Raw genomic sequence first — 17720 nt, 5'->3', positions numbered from 1 at the left:
CGCCGAGTGTGAGCCACACGCAGTCGGCCCAGATATCGAGGAGCATCTGTCGGTTGTACAGTAGGTCTGCCCTCAATTCCCGTATTAGCAGAGTCCAGAAGAGACTCAGAAAGAGGGTAAAAACGCTCAGTTTCGGGACAGACAAAGCCGCTGCTTCCATGCGCGCCGCCATTTTTTTTTTTACAGACAGCAACGTGACACATGGTGGAATAGACAAGAGAGTTGGAGACATACAAAACGGCCTGAGAGTCCAGAAGACAGTGACCAGTAGCTGATAGATATCAGTGAGTGGATGCAAGGAATTGGGTCGCGATTCGGCCCCGTGGCTTAGCTGGTCAAAGCGTTTGTTTAGTAAACAGGAGATCTTAGGTTCGACACCCAGCAGGGCCGTTTCTTTAATGAATCTCTAGGCGTGACTTTCTTCTCATGTGCAAAGGCTAAAATTATTTTAAATGTAACTGCGGCTGCACTAGTTCCCATTCTGGTTGAAGGCTCCAGTCACTGCGGTGCCTAGTTTGAATTTCACCGCTTCCTGCTTTCTGGTGGTGCTGATTTTGGCCTCCTCACCAAAAAATCCATCTTTTCTAAGCAGTGCCGTGCGTTACTTTGTTGTGGTCAGAGCAGAGCTCCAGTAGTTGATCTGTGGCGCCGCAATCATATAGTGATTAGGACTCTGCATTGTGGCCGGAGCCACCTCGGTCCGATTCCTAGTCATGGCAGAAATTTTTCTTCCTCCCACAATCAATAGCCCTCCATTACTTTCCTCCTTCAATATCATTGTAACTTTCCTGCGGTATTACCTTAATCTAACATTCACTTTCTCCTACTTAAACCGCTAAGTGTGCTCTGCTCCCACCGCTGATCCTGGGGCACATGTCCCATTCGGCCAAATCTGAATTGGTGCATTGAAACCAGTCGATAGATTTAGACCTGCGGGACCTCTCGACAGACAAGCTCTGAGAAAGCAGGGCCGGCCTTTGGAACCAAAGCAGCCCGATTGCACAAGAAAATTCCTCGGGAAATGAAGTGCACTGGGGAGGCTAACTGAAGAATTGGGTTTGTTCAACTGGTAGTTGGCGCTTTTCCGTAAGCAGTTGAGGAGCGTGAGCGACAGGAAGCACTACATAGCTGCGGATGAAGGGTGAAATATGCAATTTTGGCAAATTGGCTATCAAAAAGTAAAATGGACGCTAAGGAGTTATCAAGGAGAGTAAGGGATTCTCCGGATGTAACAGAAAGTGTAAGGGACACTCCGGATATAACAGACAGTTTAAGGGATGCTCCGGAATTACCAGAAAGGGTAAGGGACGCTTCTTTTATACCAGGCAGGGTAAGGCACGCTCTGGATATACCAGACAGGGTAAGGCACGCTATAGATGTACCAAGCAGGGTAAGGGACGCTCCGGATGTATCCGACAGGGTAACGGACGCTCCGGATGTATCCGACAGTGTAAGGGCGGCACCCGCTGGATCAGACAGGGTAAGGGACGGTCCGGATGTATCGGGTAGGGTAAGAGACGCTACGGATGTACCAGACTGGGTAATGTACGCTCCCGATGTACCAGACAGTGTAAGGGAAGCTCCGGATGTATCAGATAGTGTAAGGGATGCTCCGGATGTACCAGACAGTGTAATAGACACTCCGGATGTACCAGACAGGGTAAGGGATGCTCAAGTGGTTCTGGACCGGGTAAGGGATGCTCAGGGCCTATCAGACAGAGTAAGGGACGTTCAGGAGTTATCAGAGAGGCTGATAGATTCAGAGTTATTACTTTCTACAGCTCACATTTTCTAAGTATCAATAAAAGCAAAAGTTGAATCCGAATGTAACAGCTGCTCTACCGTGTCCCACGTGGGGTCAATGAGAAGGTAGAATGGGGCCGGACTGGACATTTACAGAGCTCAGAAATACATTTATAACTGACACAGATTCCCCCACCCAATACAGTAATAAATAACACAGATACATCAAAATATATTTGTAACGAACAGTGGTGCAAAAGCATTTACATCTAACAGAATAGCAACTCACAAATGCATTTGTATCTAATATGGACACACACAAATATATTTATAACCATCACTCGTGATTGTTTGCTGAAAAGATACCTTAATTGTTTGTCTTTAAAGCCATGATATTTACATGGCAGCTGCATTGACCTTCCTCCAAAGCCGCTGGAGATTGATGAAGAATGATTTGGGTCCTGAACGATCATTTCTTAGGCAGATTAAAACACGTTTGAGTGCAAGTCCAATATTAGAAGTCGACGTTAAAAACGGGCTCATGTGGGACCTTTCGCAAATCGCAATCTACAATCCCCAAAGCGAGATTCTTACACCTAGACTAAATAGTCACGCTGTCCAGAATACAGGCCCAATCAACTGGTTATCAAACGTAAAATCAAATGGATTTGTCATGTACTGTCCATTCCATTTTGACTGACACGTGTGCCCACAGTTCCATTCCCGTTCCAAACCCTCTATTTACTATCGATGACTTGCCCGGAATGTGCTTGGAGAAGTGTTAGAATCGCAGTACAGCCCTTCCCACTGTCGCTTCCTCTAAATCTCCATCCAGGATTTTCACCAGTGCAAGGTTCATCAGCTTGAGCTACTTTTTAATTAGTTCTCGGCATTAACTGTGCTGATCCTTTAAATTGCCCCACGAGACGGCATCTCCAAATTTGTCCATTGCACCTCTAGGGCACATTTCATACGTAAACCTGCAACATCTGCCAGAGAAAGATTCAATTTCAGCGGTTCCAACAACAATGAGTCGATCGATATCAACCTCGACCATCATTAACTCCGCTATAGATGCAAATTTCTGCGCTCCTCTGCTTCAGTGACATTTTGTTTCGCAGCGATGGGCAGTTTACACTCTCTGAGGCTGCAATTGCTGCTTTCCGCTGGTAGAGGGCGCTTGGAGAGAGCGGGGCCGGCCACGCGGCCTGAACGTTGCTGCTGTATGCGGCCTCACGCACTCCGGGAGCTGGGGAACAGCAAACCAACTCATGGGTTTGTTGCCGCATCTGAAATGCGGCTCCGAACTGTTGAAATTAACCGAGTCAACGCTGCAGGATCCTGTAATGATCTCTCACAGTGTCGGTATCTCTGTAGCGTTTTTTATTAATCTCTACCTGCAAGAGATGATTGAACCAGGCACCTGTTGTACTTTAGATGGAAGTGATAACCGCTACACTTCAAAAGCCACTGCTCTTTAAATAATTGGAGAAACAGCTCAGAACAGCAATTGTCATCGACAAATAACCTTACCATGCGATACGGATCCAAATCCACGTCAAGGAGTTAACTTTAAGAAAACTGTTTACTCTATTACGTAAAACTCATTAGACTGTGTGAAACCTTTGTTGTAATCGTCATTAATCAACCGGTAACTCACATGGTTAACGAATCATGGGCCAAATTTTAAAACGTTTTTTGTGTTTTGGATGTGATGAATTTTCATCGGTTCTCATTTTGCCGGCTGTATTTTAGGAGTTGGATCAAAATGTTCAGTGCTTATGACACCAGGATCTGGTGCAGACTTTGGTAAATTCACCAGCTCGCTAACACATGAGAGTAACTCCTGCTTCACTCTTTCATATAAACCCAGCCAATGCGCCTCAATTAAACAACATTGCACCCCTGCACGATTAGACAACCTGAAATGTGCAAGTAAATGAGCACAGATAAGTAGGACTATCCAAGCATAGCTCTAGTAGCGCAATTGGTTAGCGCGCGCTACCAATACAACAGTATCAGGGCTCGGAGTAAGTGTCAGAATGTTTGTGAGTTCGAGCCTCACCTAGAATAACCAATGCTTTTGCGGTGTGATATTTCGACCGGAGCAGAAGGTACAATTGGTGTTTCTGCAAACTCTATGCTTGTTAGCTGTTCCACATGGGCTTTTAGGTTACTCAGGCCAACCGTGTTACAATAAATAATAGGAGTTTTAAAGGATTCCTTCAGTGTTACATATTGACAGGACGGAAGGTGGGGCCAGTTTTAACTGTTTAACAAGCAACTATCAGGCAAAGAATAATGTGCAGCAAATAGATTCGATTTCAAAGCAGTGACTAAGTCTTTGTCACAAGCGAGAAGATGAGTAAACTCACGAGTTATCTGTACATGTTTCCGACACCATGTTGAACACAAACAACGATTTACCTGAACATGATGTTGAGAGTTACAAGGACGGAAGTTACATACAGACAATCGCCCAAACAACATATCCACAATTAGGTTGTCGCGGACCTTCTTGTTATTGGGAGAATTTTGAGCAGATTCAGGAAACTGCTCATATAAAGAAGTGGATTTAGGAAAAGATAAACATATTTCAAATTAATGAGCAGGTCCTTTGCGAACCGTGTTCGCACCAGTGCAGAGAAACCTAATGCAACATCATACTAAAGTCAGCGGCTCGTTGGCCTTGGGATCTGATTCTCACAAGAAATATTTCACTGCTTAAGATAGCAAGCGGTCCCGGGTTCAAATCCCGGATGAGCCCCGCCACATTTAGTTAAACTGAACAACTGGGGCATCACAGCTGGCATCGCCTTCCTTTAAAAACGATGAACACACTGAATAATCCGGGACTGTGAGCACACCCGGTTTAACCAGACACAGAGTGATCCTTGACTGACCACGACCCCGCCCATTATAGACAGGCCTGATTATCATTGCTTATGAAATCGATGGAAACATAACTCGGGCGGTTTTTATAATGGGCGGCCGATTACGATGCGCGATTTTTCTAGGGCGCCAAGTTAAAGTTTTACTCCATTATCATTTTTCCCTTTACCTCCGTCATTTCACTCCAGCCAAATGAACTGAGTTCAGGTGCCAGCCGTGGCTCAGCGGCAGCAAACTCAAGCCCCACTCCAGAGACTTGAGCACATAATCCAGGCTGACACTCCATTGCAGTACTGAGGTAGTGCTGCACTGTCGGTGATGCCATCTTTCAGGTATGACGTTCAACCGAGGCCTCAGATCCCATGAGAGTATGCCGAAAAGAATGAGGATTTCTCCCCATTGTACTGCCCATTATTTATCTCTCAACTAAAGACACTAAAACAGAAAATCTCCTCATTAAGTTTGATAAATATTTTTGAAATTACATTTCCTCCTAAACGAAAAAGTTATGTTTCTGCTCCCTAATCTTTGTTCCCGCTTGTCTTTCATTTGGTGCCAATCGCAGAGGAAGGAAGACAGGTAGGGACGGTTCTCAATCTTTGATTCCTGCTCTACCTTCATTCAAGAACTCCAGTGGTCTGTTTTCATTTTAACAAGATATGAAGAGTGCAGGGGCACAGGCCTGAATCACCAGTGTGATTTTGACAAGTTTGCGATTACAAAGCCTATTTTATGCAAAATTCAGTGAAACGCTCGGATTGTTTATCAGCATCAAATGTGTGAAGGGATAACGACGAGAATGGGATTACGAACCCACGTGTGCAGAGCACAATGGATTACACTGCGCTCAACCATTCCAAGGGATATGGCGAGTAAGCAAGGACAGGGTACTGAATTTGGATGATCAGCCAACGTCTCATTAAGTGGCGGAACAGGCTCCAGGGGCCGAATGGTCTACTTCTCGTCCTGTCTTCTATGTTTCTATTCACTGCTATTTGCATCTAAGCAAAAATACTCTGAAAGAAAGTCCACTTCACCGCTTGTCCTGCCCGTGCACACAGATGTACAATGTTGAAAATGTATAATCAGCTCATGTTAGCAAAAGGCCTTCCGTTATCCTCAGGTGAGGAAATGACAGAAATGGTCGGTTCGAAGCCAGATTCAGGACAGGGAAGAAAAACTTTCGCCCTGTTACTTCAATGACCGCAGCAGGACTCAAGCCTGCAATCATCTGATAACTGAGCAAAGCGTACCAATATCAGACACCTTATCCATTAGGCCACGCAGCCGCTGTTACTTCGATGCTCTTGTTATGGGGTGAATTGTGAGCAGATTCAGGGAAACCTAATGCCACTTCGAGCACAAAATCGGCGGCTCGTTGGTGTAGGGGTATGATTCTCGCTCAGGGAATTTCGCTACGTAAAAATCCCGGACACCGCCAACCTTAGCAACTAGGTCATCACAGCTAAAATCGCACTCCTGTTAAAAAGACTTATACAGTTGATGATCCGTGAGTGCGCGCTCACCTGATTTATTCATAGAGTCATTATGACACAGACGGAGGCAATTCGGCCCATCGAGCCAATGCTGGCTCTCTGTAGAACAATCAAGCCAGTACCATTCTCTCCCACTATTGCCGTTTTCCTGCAAGTTTATTTCCCTTAAGTGCCTATACAGTCTCCCTTTCAATACATTGAGTGAATTCGGCAGCGAATTCCAGGTCATCACCGCTCAGTGTGTAATTTTTTTTCTTCACATCCCCCCTGTATCTCTTGCCCAAAATCTTAAATAACCTAGTCCTTGTACCATCAACTAGTGGGAAAAGCCGTTCCCCGTCTCGCCATCGAAACCTGTCATAATCTTGTACACTTCTATGAAATCACTCCTTAACCTCCTTTACTCTAATGAAAACAAATCCAGCTTCTCCATGCTGTCCTTGTAGCTAAGAACCCCCATCCCCAGAACCATTCTGGTAAATCTCCTCTGCACCCGCTCAAGGGCCTTCACATCCTTCCTAAAGTTTGGTGACCAGATTTGACGCAATACTCCAGTTGTGGTCATACCAGTACTCTATAAAGACTCAGCATTACTTCTCTACTTTTGCACTCAATACCTCTATTTATGAAGCCCAAGTTCACAAATGCTTTGCTAACCACTCTCTCAATATGTCCTGCCACCTCCAGGGACCTATGCACATTAACTCCCATGTCCCTCTGTCCCTGCACACTATGTAAAATTGTGCCTTTAAGTGTATATTGTCGCTTCCTGTTCCTTCTGCCAAAAATGCATCAACTCACACTTCTCTGTTTTAAATCCCATCTGCAACTTTTCTGTCCATTCTGCTAGCCTTTTTATGTCCTGTTGTAGTCGGTTGCCATCATTATCAATGTTTGCCATACCCCCAGGTTTGGTGTCATCGGCAAATTTAGAAAATCTACTCTGTATTCCAATATACAGGTCATTTAGATATATATGAAAAAGGCAGTGGGCACAGCACTGACCCTTGGGGAAAAACACTGTCTACCATCCTCCAATCTGAAATACAGCCATTTACCACAACTCACTGTTTTCTGTCCTTAAGCCAATTCCTTATCCAAGCTGCCACTGACTCACCTGTTCCATGAGCCTCTATTATGTTAGCCAGCCTTTTATGTGGTACTTTGTCAAACGCCTTCTGAAAATCCATGTAGCCAGCATCCACTGCATTCACTTCATCAATCCTCTCTGTTACTTCATCAAAAATTCAATTAGATTAGTCAAGCACGTTCGAAATTTTACACATCTGTGTTGGCTTTACTTAATTAGCTTAAACTTCTCCAAGTGCCCGTTAATTTTTTCCTTGTTTATTGTTTCTAAAAGTTTACGCACCACTGATGTTAAACTGACTGGCCTGTAGATATTGGCCCAGAAATTCGGGTCCCAACGCGTGAGTACGGACGGAGTACCCACGCGTTGTCCCGATGGAAGTGCCGGTTTCTTGCATGCACTACGCATGCGTGGGAAACCGGCATTTCCGATCCTCTGAACCAAGGGGTTCAGAGGTCGAACGCATGTGCGCAGGAGTCTGCGCGTGCGCAGGAGTCTGCGCGTGCGCATTGAACTTCTGCTTTTTTTTACAGTTTGCCCGTGCGTGATGACCTCTACATTTTACACATTTAAAAACCAGACATAAGGACTTCATTTTAAAAGGTAAGTGGTCAATTAATTAAAATTAGAACATTTTTTCCACAGGTTTATTATTTTTAAATACTTTACAGTAAGGTAAGTTTATTTTTAGCCCTGATTTTTTATAAAATTATTTTTTTCAAAAATATCAATTATTGTTTAAAATAGTTATTTAATGTTATTTATAGTTGACAAAAAAAATGTTTTTCATACAGACCCCAGCATCTGCAATATTTGACCCCTTGTGACCCCACCTCATTGTTCTTTGATGTAATGTTTTCCTGACTGACCTGTTTGGACACCATTCACACTTTTGATTGCTGTAATTATCTCTCTGCCGAGGTGTGATAAATGGCAGTTGGTAAGATTACCTGTAAACATCTGACATGATTCTCTGACTATATAATCAGTGTCTTTATGCATTTCTCCACTTCACCTGACGAAGGAGCAGCGCTCCGAAAGCTTGCGATTTCAAATAAAGCTGTTGGACTATAACCTGGTGTTGTGTGACTTCTTACATTTGTCCACCCCAGTCCAACTCCGGTATCTCCACACCATAGTTGATTTAAATTGTGTGATTTTTTTTCAAATTTATTTTAAGGTTAAGTACTGTTTTGGGCGGCCGGAGTTTTCATGAGTTTGACAGTTCTTTCTGTCAAACTCATGCATGGACTTTTCCCTCCTCCGATTGGTTGCCCAGTGCTCACATGAACCCAGCCAACACATCGCACTAACTACGCCGCTGGATCACGCAAGCACAGCGCGCCGGGAGCTGGAGTGGGCCACAGACCGGAAAGGCATGCAGGCCCAGGCCTCAACGGCCAGTCCGCTAGGTAAATGCAGGTCGGGGGTTTGCACCCACGGGAAGCCCCCGAGCCGAATTTCTGGGCCAATATTTTGGGAAGAAATTTTACTTCAAACAATTTGGCCAATCTTAATGACCAGATAATCTGTTTAGTGTCGTTAGTTGAGTGATAAATAATGGGCACTACATTAGGAAGAATACTCTGGTCATTTCGAAATATTGCCATGGGAACTGAGGCCTCCGGTTAATATCTCATCAGAAAGTCGGCACCGCTGACAGTGCAGCACTCCCTCAGTACTGCACTGGTGTGTCAGCCTGGATTATGAACTCAAGTCTCTGGAGTGGGGCTTGAGTTTGTTGCCGCTGAAACACGGCTGACACCTATACTCAGTTCATTCGGCTGGAGTGAAATGACGAAGATAAAGAGAAAGATGACAGTGGAGTAAATGTTCAACTTGGTACCCAAGAATAAACCGGAAATCGTTATCGACTGCCCATTATAGAAACCGCCCGATTTATGTTGCAATCGATTTCATAAGCAATGAAAATCATGCAATGTCTATAACGAGAGCTGGATCGATAGAATCATAGAATCTTAGAAATGATGCCCTGTAGATCCAAGTCCAGTTCATTATTGTACATCAAATAGAGCAGTGAATGTGGCCTCAGACAGCGCATTACAGCCCATCTCTGGGAAACGATATACAGCGGCCCGGCCAAACCTCCCCACACACCGAGCACAAGCACAGAAAAAACAGGCACAGGAGCTTTTGCCGAGGAACCGGAGTGAGTAAAATGTTCTTTTATCTGTGATAGTTGTAAATATATTTGCTGTCTCTGTGTTAGTAACAAAGGTAGTTGTGTGATTTTCTGTTGTATAGAAATATATTGGTTTATTTGTGTTAGTGTTTATGTGTTTGAATGCAACAGTTTTATTTAAAATTGTACTGCGGCACATCTGTACTCGTTATAAATGTATTTTTTCTGTATATGTTTGTAATTATGTTACTTGTAAATAAATCATAAGTAAACGAAAGTACAATTATAACACAGCGATACATGCAGCGATGCTCTCCGGCCGTGCAGCACCAGCCGCTTGTAGCTGCGATGGCCGGAAGGATTAATGCGTTGGGCTTGAAATCTACTCGGGTTTTCCAGCTCGCTGCGTTACTGTTTAAAGCTTCATTCAATGCTCGAATAAATAAGAGCTGGAGCTGCCGGGCTGCATTTACATCGATCGCCAGTGCTAATCTAACCCGCAACAGGGCAGAAAAGGATAAAGAAAGGCTGAAAGAACATGTAGTCCGGCAGAGCTGGACATCCAGTAGATCGAATTTTCTGCCGAGCCGATGATGAGACTCCTTCTTGAAAATGGTTTGTCAGTCCAGCTCAGAGGGGATTAAGCATCATGAAAGTGGGATGGGACTGGGGCCACTTGTATAACAGGAAGTGTAGGGGGCAGTTTCCCTTCCTTGAAGAACATTCATGATTCCGTTGCAGAATTTGTTTGCACCAGTCGCCACTCGGCCCAAGGATGAGCCGAGCCGATCACGTGGAGCTGAAGCAATTCCTCCAATGAGTTAATTCAGTGACATTTCAAGAACAATAAGAAATCAGCGTCACTTTGTCAGCGACCGCATCCCATAATGGGTAAGATGTTTAAGTTCGGTGTGTTACATAATGTTTCGGAAAATTGTAGTTTCGAGTCTTCTCACGGTCGGTTTGCACACTGGGTTCCAACGTCCAACTGTTTCACACCCGACCATTTCTAGAAACCACTGATCTCATGTAACAGAAATACCTGAATTACTTTTGCTGACAGAAACTGACTACACATTTTTAGCAGTGCGGATCTGGATGCACCGGCAGGGCTTGCGGGAAAGTGTAAACTTTTCCTCTTACATTAGGGGAGCGGAGGATTAGATGCGAGGTGCTGTTCAGCCAAGAGGTTTGAAAGGGGGAAAGGGCCGGGAGACGGGGGGAGTGAAAAGAGCAGTGACTCGCCCACGGTCGATAGAGCAGAACGAGGGAAGATAAGAAGACCAGAACAGGCTGGAAACAAAGAACAAGTGAGGATCAGCCGGTGTGGAGACAAGCGAACGAATGGCAGGTTAGCCTAGTTGTTTAAAGTGCGGTGTTTATAGTTCTCAGAGGGAGTTGTGCTAAGTTTATGTTCACAGAAGGAGAAAACACAGAAGGAGGCCATTTGGCCCATCGCGCCCGTGCTGCCTCTTTGGTAGAGCTATCCAATTAGTTCCAATCACTTGAGCTTTTCTTTTGCAATGTAAAGTTTTCTCTTCCAGTATTCATCCAATTCCCTTTGAAATTTATTACTGAATCTGCTTCCACCATTCTTTCAGGCATTGCATTCCAGATCACAACAACTCGCCGTATGAAACAATGGTCCCTTATGTCGCCTCTGGATCTATTAACGATCAGCTTCAATCTGTTTGCTCTGGTTACCGACCCTTCTGCCACTGGAAACAGTTTCTCATTATTTACGTTAACAAAACCGGTCATGATTATGAAAACCACTCTCAAATCTCCTCTTCTCCATCTCTGCTCTAAACAACCCCAGTGTCCCCAGTCTCTCCACATAACTGAAGTCCTTCAGCCCTGGAACCAATGCGTAAATCTTTTCTGTTTATTTCTTCCCTCTCATAAATAATTACAATGAAATGTTTGCAAGGAAAAGCACGAACAATAAAAAGGAGAGTCAAATAAATACTGAACAAAAAGGATGTGAATGTTTGGAAGGTGAAAAGAACAGAAGATCTGAGTTTTATTATCGATCAGTGAGAGGAATCCATCGCTCTCCCGGGCTTGTGTGGGTCAGTCTACTGATAAACCTGGGAATTGAGAGAAAGCTGGTTCATGGTTTGTAGAACAAGACGAGCCCCTGGGACGGAGCCACCAGCTGCCGCTCTGTAATAACAGACAGAGAGGGTTGGTTTATGTGAGCCCGGCTAGCTCAGTCGGTAGAGTATGACACTCTTAATCTCAAGGTCGTGGATTTGAGCCCCACGTTGGGCGAAGCATCTTTTCTAATTTTTAGCTGATTTCACAGGCGATTCCCTGCTCTGATTTGCTGCAGAAAGTTCAGGGAGTGTTTGACACAAATGAAATTTAACAGCGGTATCAGAAAGTCTCTCCCTGATTCTGGAAACTTATCTCTCCCTAGTATCCCGTTGCTAAACATTGAAGTTCATATAATTTCATCTGCAGCTCGGGGTTAGTCTGCTCTGTAAACTTTACAAAAAACCCTTCAGTGTATTTCACTCCGTGTCCAACCCTGTGAGGTCTCCCCTGGTGTGTCAGCCTTCTGTGATTATAAACGCTTCAGCAGATCATTAACATAACCTGATCTCTGAGATCTGGTTGTGTCCCATTCCCCTAAAGTGAGGAATGAACGAAGAGACAATTCCAACCTGGGTTAGATTTTCTTCCAAAAGAGTGACACAAAGCTTCGTTAACGTTGGGCCATAAAGCTCAGTTGGGAGAGCGTTCGACTGAAGATCTTAAGGTCCCTTGTTTCGGCCGTTTTTATTATTTTGTGTCTTTCTTTGATCTGATTCTCGAACTGACGGATGTAAACTGAAGTTATTTAATCGCCACTAAAGGGTTTCGTTGAAATAGAGAGAAATCAAAGATGGGAAATATTTTAATTTTCTGTATTTAGCTTTGATTTTTCTATCTCCTTCTGCCATTTTGTCTGTTTTTTTTCTCTCTCGGTGCCGGGTGAACATTGGATTTGATGCATTTGTCCTAAACTGATGCCTTTTCCACATCTCGGGACGGTCATACACGTTCTGTCTGTCTGTTGTTGCTTGTGACCATTAACGGGAACAGGCCGCGAGTTAAAACTTTATCAGCAAACCGAAGAAAGACAAATAACCAGAAAGATGTGTTACTCCGCCCCAGTGCAAAGGTGCAATCGATGTCTTTCAAAGTAATTGCACCATACATTTTGTGTGGATCTAATTTTGTAAAGTTTAGATTTCGCATGTTACGAATATTATAACAAAATGTAAATCAACAACAACTTGAATATATGTAGCGCCTTTCATAGAATCATAGAATGGAATGGTTACAGCACGGATGAAGGCCATTCAGCCCGGAGAGGCCGTGCCGGCTCTCGGCAAGAACACTTCAGCTAGTCCCACGCTCCCGCCCATTCCCATAGCCCTGCATTTTTTTCCTTCAGGTAATTAGTCAACTCCCTTTTGAAAGCCATGATTGAATCTGCCTCCACCACCTTTTCAGGCAGTGAATTCCAGATCCTTATCATTGCTGCATAAAAAATGGTTATGCTTCAGTCGCCTTTGGTTTTTCGCCAATCATAAATCTGTGTCCTCTGGTGCTCGACATTTCTGCCAATGGGAACTGTTTATCTCTACTCTTTCCAGACCCCTCATGATTTTGTAAACCTCTATCAGATCTCCTCTCAATCTTCTCTGCTCTAAGGAAAATAACCTGAGCTTTTCAGTCTATCCACGTAAGTGAAGTCCCTCATCCTAGGAACCATTCTCGTACATATTTTTCTGCACCCTCTCTAAGGCCTTCACATCCTTCCTAAATTGTGGTGCCCAGAATCGGACACAATACTCCAGTTGGAGCCGAGCCAGTGTTTTATACAGGATCAGCATAATTTCCACGCTTTTGTAATCTATTGCTCTATTCATGAAGCCCAGGATCCCGTCAGCTTATTTTTTAACTGCTTTCTCAACCTGCCCTGCCGCCTTCAACGATTTGTGTACATACACCCCCAGGTCTCTCTGTTCATGCATCCCCTTTAGGATTGTACCCTTTAGTTTACGATTGCTCTCCTCATTCTTTCCACCAATATGTATCACTTCACACTTTTCTCCGTTAAATTTCACCTGCCACGTGTCCGCCCATTCTTCCAGACTGTCTATGACCACATGAACTCTATCACTATCCTCCTCACTGTTTACTGTACTTCCAAGTTTTGCGTCAGCTGCAACTTTTGAAACTGCACTGAACTCCCAGGCCCAAATCATTAATATATATCAAGAAAAGCAGTGGTCCTAGATCCGACACTGGGGATCAAAACTGTAAACCTTCCTCAAGACTGAAAAGCAACAGTCCACCACAACTCTCTGTTTCCTCTGCTTAGCCAATTTCGTATTCATGCTGCCACTGTCCATTTTATTCCATGGGCTTTAACATTGCTGGCAAGCCTATTATGTGGCGCATTGTCGAAAACCTTTTGGAAGTCCATGTACACCACGTCAATCGTATTGCACTCATCAACCCTCTCTCTTACCTCATCAGAAAACTCTATCAAGTGGGTGAGAGAGTTATACTACAATCAGTGAGCGCAGCACATCCCTTCAACATTGTTCAGATATAAAATTTAAAAAATACTCTCTAACAGAAAACCTGAGAGTGTAATCAAAAGTAACAGAAAAAGCGCACTTAACTCTGAAAATAATTATTGCCCCAAAACTGGACATTCAATCCTTCAAACACTGCCCTGATATAAACTCAGGACCGCACACTGTGAAAGCTCAGTGATCCCGCCATGATTCAAGCACACAGCATTTTACTGTGAATGCAGATACACTGGTGTTCCACCACTAGGTCCACAGTTTACAAGTGACACCGAATCCAGAGAAGGTAGATCTGTGTGGACCGCCACCCGGGCTCTCGGAGTGCAAAAGGTGGAAGCAGCAGCAGCCAGGCTTGCCGCTCTCTAATCCAGCCACTACCGGTGGAGAGCTGCCAGTCCCGGCTGGAGCCATGCCTGGGAGCTGCTGAAAACAGTGACTACAAGAGCAAGTCAGATGCTGGGTATTCTGCCGCGATTGTCTCATCTCCTGACTCCCAAATCATTTCCACCATCTACAAGGCACAAGTCAGGTGTGTGAAGGGATACTCTCCAATTGTTTGGATGAGTGCAGCTCCAACAACACTCAAGGAGCTCGACACCATACAGGACAAAGCAGCCCGCTTGATTGGCATCCCATTCACCAGCTTAAACATTCACTCCCTTCACCAGTGGTGTACCCGGATGCAGTGTATACCATCTACAAGATGCACTGCAGCAACTCGCCAAGGCTTCTTCAACAGCTCCTGCCAAACCCAAGAACTCTACCACCTAGAAGAACAAGGGCAGCAGGCGCATGGGAACACCATCACTTCCAAGTTCCCCTCCAAGTCACACTCCAGCTTGAGTTGGAGATATATCATCGTTCCTTCATCGTTGCTGGGTCAAAATCCTGGAACTCCCTCTATAACAGCATTGTGGGAGTACCTTCTTCACACAGACTGCAGCGGTTCAAGAAGGCGGCTCACCATCGCCTTCTCAAGGACAATTAAGGATTGCCAGCAAGGCCCACATTCCAGGAAGGAATAGAAAGAATAGTTTTTACACGCATGATGTTGCTTAATAAAGGGATTGTTGATGAAGTGCCTGTCTCACTAATTGCTGCTTGACTTGATCAACGTTCCCTCCATTACCTTTTTTTAGTTTTAACATTGCAGCCAGCATTTCTTCGGACAACAACAAAACCAACACAATTTTATGGCAGCGGTGGGATTCGAACCCACGCTCCCGAAAGTACTGGAGTCTAAATCCAGCATTTTAGACGGCTCGGCCATGTTGCCACGCCAACACTATTGCAGTTCTGATACTGTTGATTGATAATTGAAAGCCGGCTCTCCTGTTGATTTTGCATTGAGTCAAGGGCTTTGCAATTGTGTTCATGGAGGCAGGTGGTTGCGAGGTTAAGGCGGAGGGTCGCTAATCGTTTATGCTCTACACGCGTTGTTCCGAATTCTACCATTATTGCATTTATGATTGATCTTTTTCCCCTTTTTCAACACATCCAAGACTCCTGTATCTGAGTCCTTTGCTTGCCCAATCCGCAGTGGGAAGTTTTGTTTTGCTGCCTCACTCTATTTGCTCAAATCAGCAAAGTCCTCATTTCGGCCCCAACTGCTCCTTGCACGGAGGTGTTGAAATTGTAAGATATGAGTTACTTGATGTATCAATCAAAGTGGATAGTGATGTCCTGGTAAAACGAAAATTTCTCTTCAGATGCTGCCTGAGCTGCTGAATATTTCCAGCATTTTCTTTTTTTAATTTTGTGCTTTCACTTTTGCAGGTTACCCAACAACACAAAACTTGCCTCAAGGGCGCAGCTTCAGGCATAATGTTCCTCTGCTCTTCCCACACACAAGATCGCGCTTAACTTTCCCACACCCGCTGTAAAGTCAGCCGGTTCCGCCCACATTGTCCTGCGCCGCGACATTCCAGATACACTTTGCTCCTGGTATCAGGGAGTCTCAGAGTTTCTCAGTGGGGATTGCGAGGGCAATGGGATCTCAGAGGCTCTGAGAGAATTGAAGGGTTTCTGAGAGAGTACCACATGGGTATGAGGGCACGTAATGGATATCAGAGAGAGTAACGGACTCTCAGAAGGTATAGCAGAGGATAAGGGAACTCAGGAGGTATCAGAGAGGTTATGAGCGCTCGGGAGTTATGAGAGAGAGTAAGGGGCGCTCGGAATGTATCAAAGAGGGTAAGGGAAACTGAGGAGCTATCAGCGAGAGTAACCAATGGTCTGGAGATATCAGAGTGGTTAATGAACACTCAAGTTTTATCAGAAAGATTGAGGAAGGCTTAGGTGGTAGCAGCGAGGCTGGTGGAACAGGAGGTGCTATCTTCTAAACATCACATTTTCTAAATATCAACATGGTTAATGAAAGCAAAGTTGAATCCGAATGTGACAGATGATCTGCCGTGTCCTAAGGGACAACAAAGATAAGGTAGAATGGAGTTGGACTGGACATTTTCCGCGCTTAGGAATACATTTATAACTGACACAGATCGCCCACCCAATACAGTAAATAACAATAGACACATCTAAGTATATTAGTAACTAACAGAGACGCAAAATCATTTATCATCAACGCATTAGCAACTCGCAAATGCATGTGTATCTAACATGAACACACGCAAATATATTTACAAGGATCACAGGTAATTGATTGCTAAAAAATGACTTTAATTGTGTGTCTTTAAAGCCATGATGTAAATATGGTAGTTTACATTAACCTTCTTCCAAAGCCACTGGTGATTGCTGTGGAATGATTTGGGTCCTATCTGATGATTTATGACGTGGAACTGCAAGGTTGAAGTACATTCGACTGATTCCACTGGCCCTGTTCTGCTGACACTCAACACAATACATACTTACAACCAATAAAACAAACCTGCCTTGAATGGAAGTGGGCTTCGTTTTCTGGAAGGAATATGTCAACTGGGCCGAAAAATGACCTCCAGCAGATCCAGATAAAATCGTTCAGTATAAGTAAAGGACAAAATGCCAGAAGTGGGATTTGAACACACGGCTGCGATTTGAAATAAGCGTTTTAGACCGCTCAGCCATCCTGACTTCCTACCGCCAAATCCAATGTCCCTGCACTTACACACTGAGGTAAACAAAACGTGAACTGTTGCTGGAAGGCCGAGTGATCGGGATACAAACTCCCCGGATTTCAATGTCAGCATGTTCTGTGTATGAGGAGGCTTCGGCGGGCCGTGTGGTATGTTGCTTCACTGGCAGTATTGCGCTGCCTTCGCTGCAGTGGGTCCCCCAGCGATGGGTATTAGGATAATTGCTTTTCTTGTTATTTATAAATGACCTGGACTTGGGTATAGGGACTCAAATTTCAACGTTCGCACTGTGGCTGCCCGATGCGGCCAAAGACTGGAGTGCGGTAGGCCGAGCTGTGCTGGCAGCCGTCACGGGAGGGCGAGCTGGGCCGGCGGCTGCCGCCCGTGCGTCACGTGATGCGTGACGTGATGTCAGCGCGTTAGGACGCGTCCTTAAAGGGGCAACTGCCCAAACAGGTAAGTTAAAGGGGCAACGGCCCAAACAGGTAAGTTATGTACATACAAAGGTAAGTTAAAGGGAATTATGTATGTACATAGTAAGGGTCACCCGGTGGAACCGCCACATGCGCCACCCCAGAATTCGCTTTAATGAAAGTTCAAATATGAGATGGTCTGACGAGCTAGTGGTCTCAGTGGGCGTGCTGTCTCGACTTGGCAGGCCAGGTTTGAAGGTGCTGGTCATAAGCGGAT

The 17720-nt window shown here is 44.7% G+C and overlaps 1 long non-coding RNA gene and 1 other non-coding gene across 2 annotated transcripts in view; one reads left to right on the top strand and one right to left on the bottom strand.

Annotated features, from left to right (window-relative positions):
* LOC147093198 (uncharacterized) overlaps window positions 1-17720 on the bottom strand; it is a 369734-nt gene that overhangs the window by 193196 nt on the left and 158818 nt on the right. The window lies entirely within an intron of this gene.
* On the top strand, window positions 11566-11638 carry trnak-cuu (transfer RNA lysine (anticodon CUU)). The gene has a single exon. It is a non-coding gene; the product is annotated as a tRNA-Lys (tRNA).

Source organism: Somniosus microcephalus, unplaced genomic scaffold (genome assembly GCF_052327205.1).
Source record: "Somniosus microcephalus isolate GS21.2 unplaced genomic scaffold, FLI_Smic_1.0 unresolved_chr1, whole genome shotgun sequence".
Taxonomy (NCBI): Eukaryota; Metazoa; Chordata; class Chondrichthyes; order Squaliformes; family Somniosidae; genus Somniosus; species Somniosus microcephalus.
Note: the sequence above shows the minus strand (reverse complement) of the source record. Positions and strands in the feature narration are given on the sequence as shown.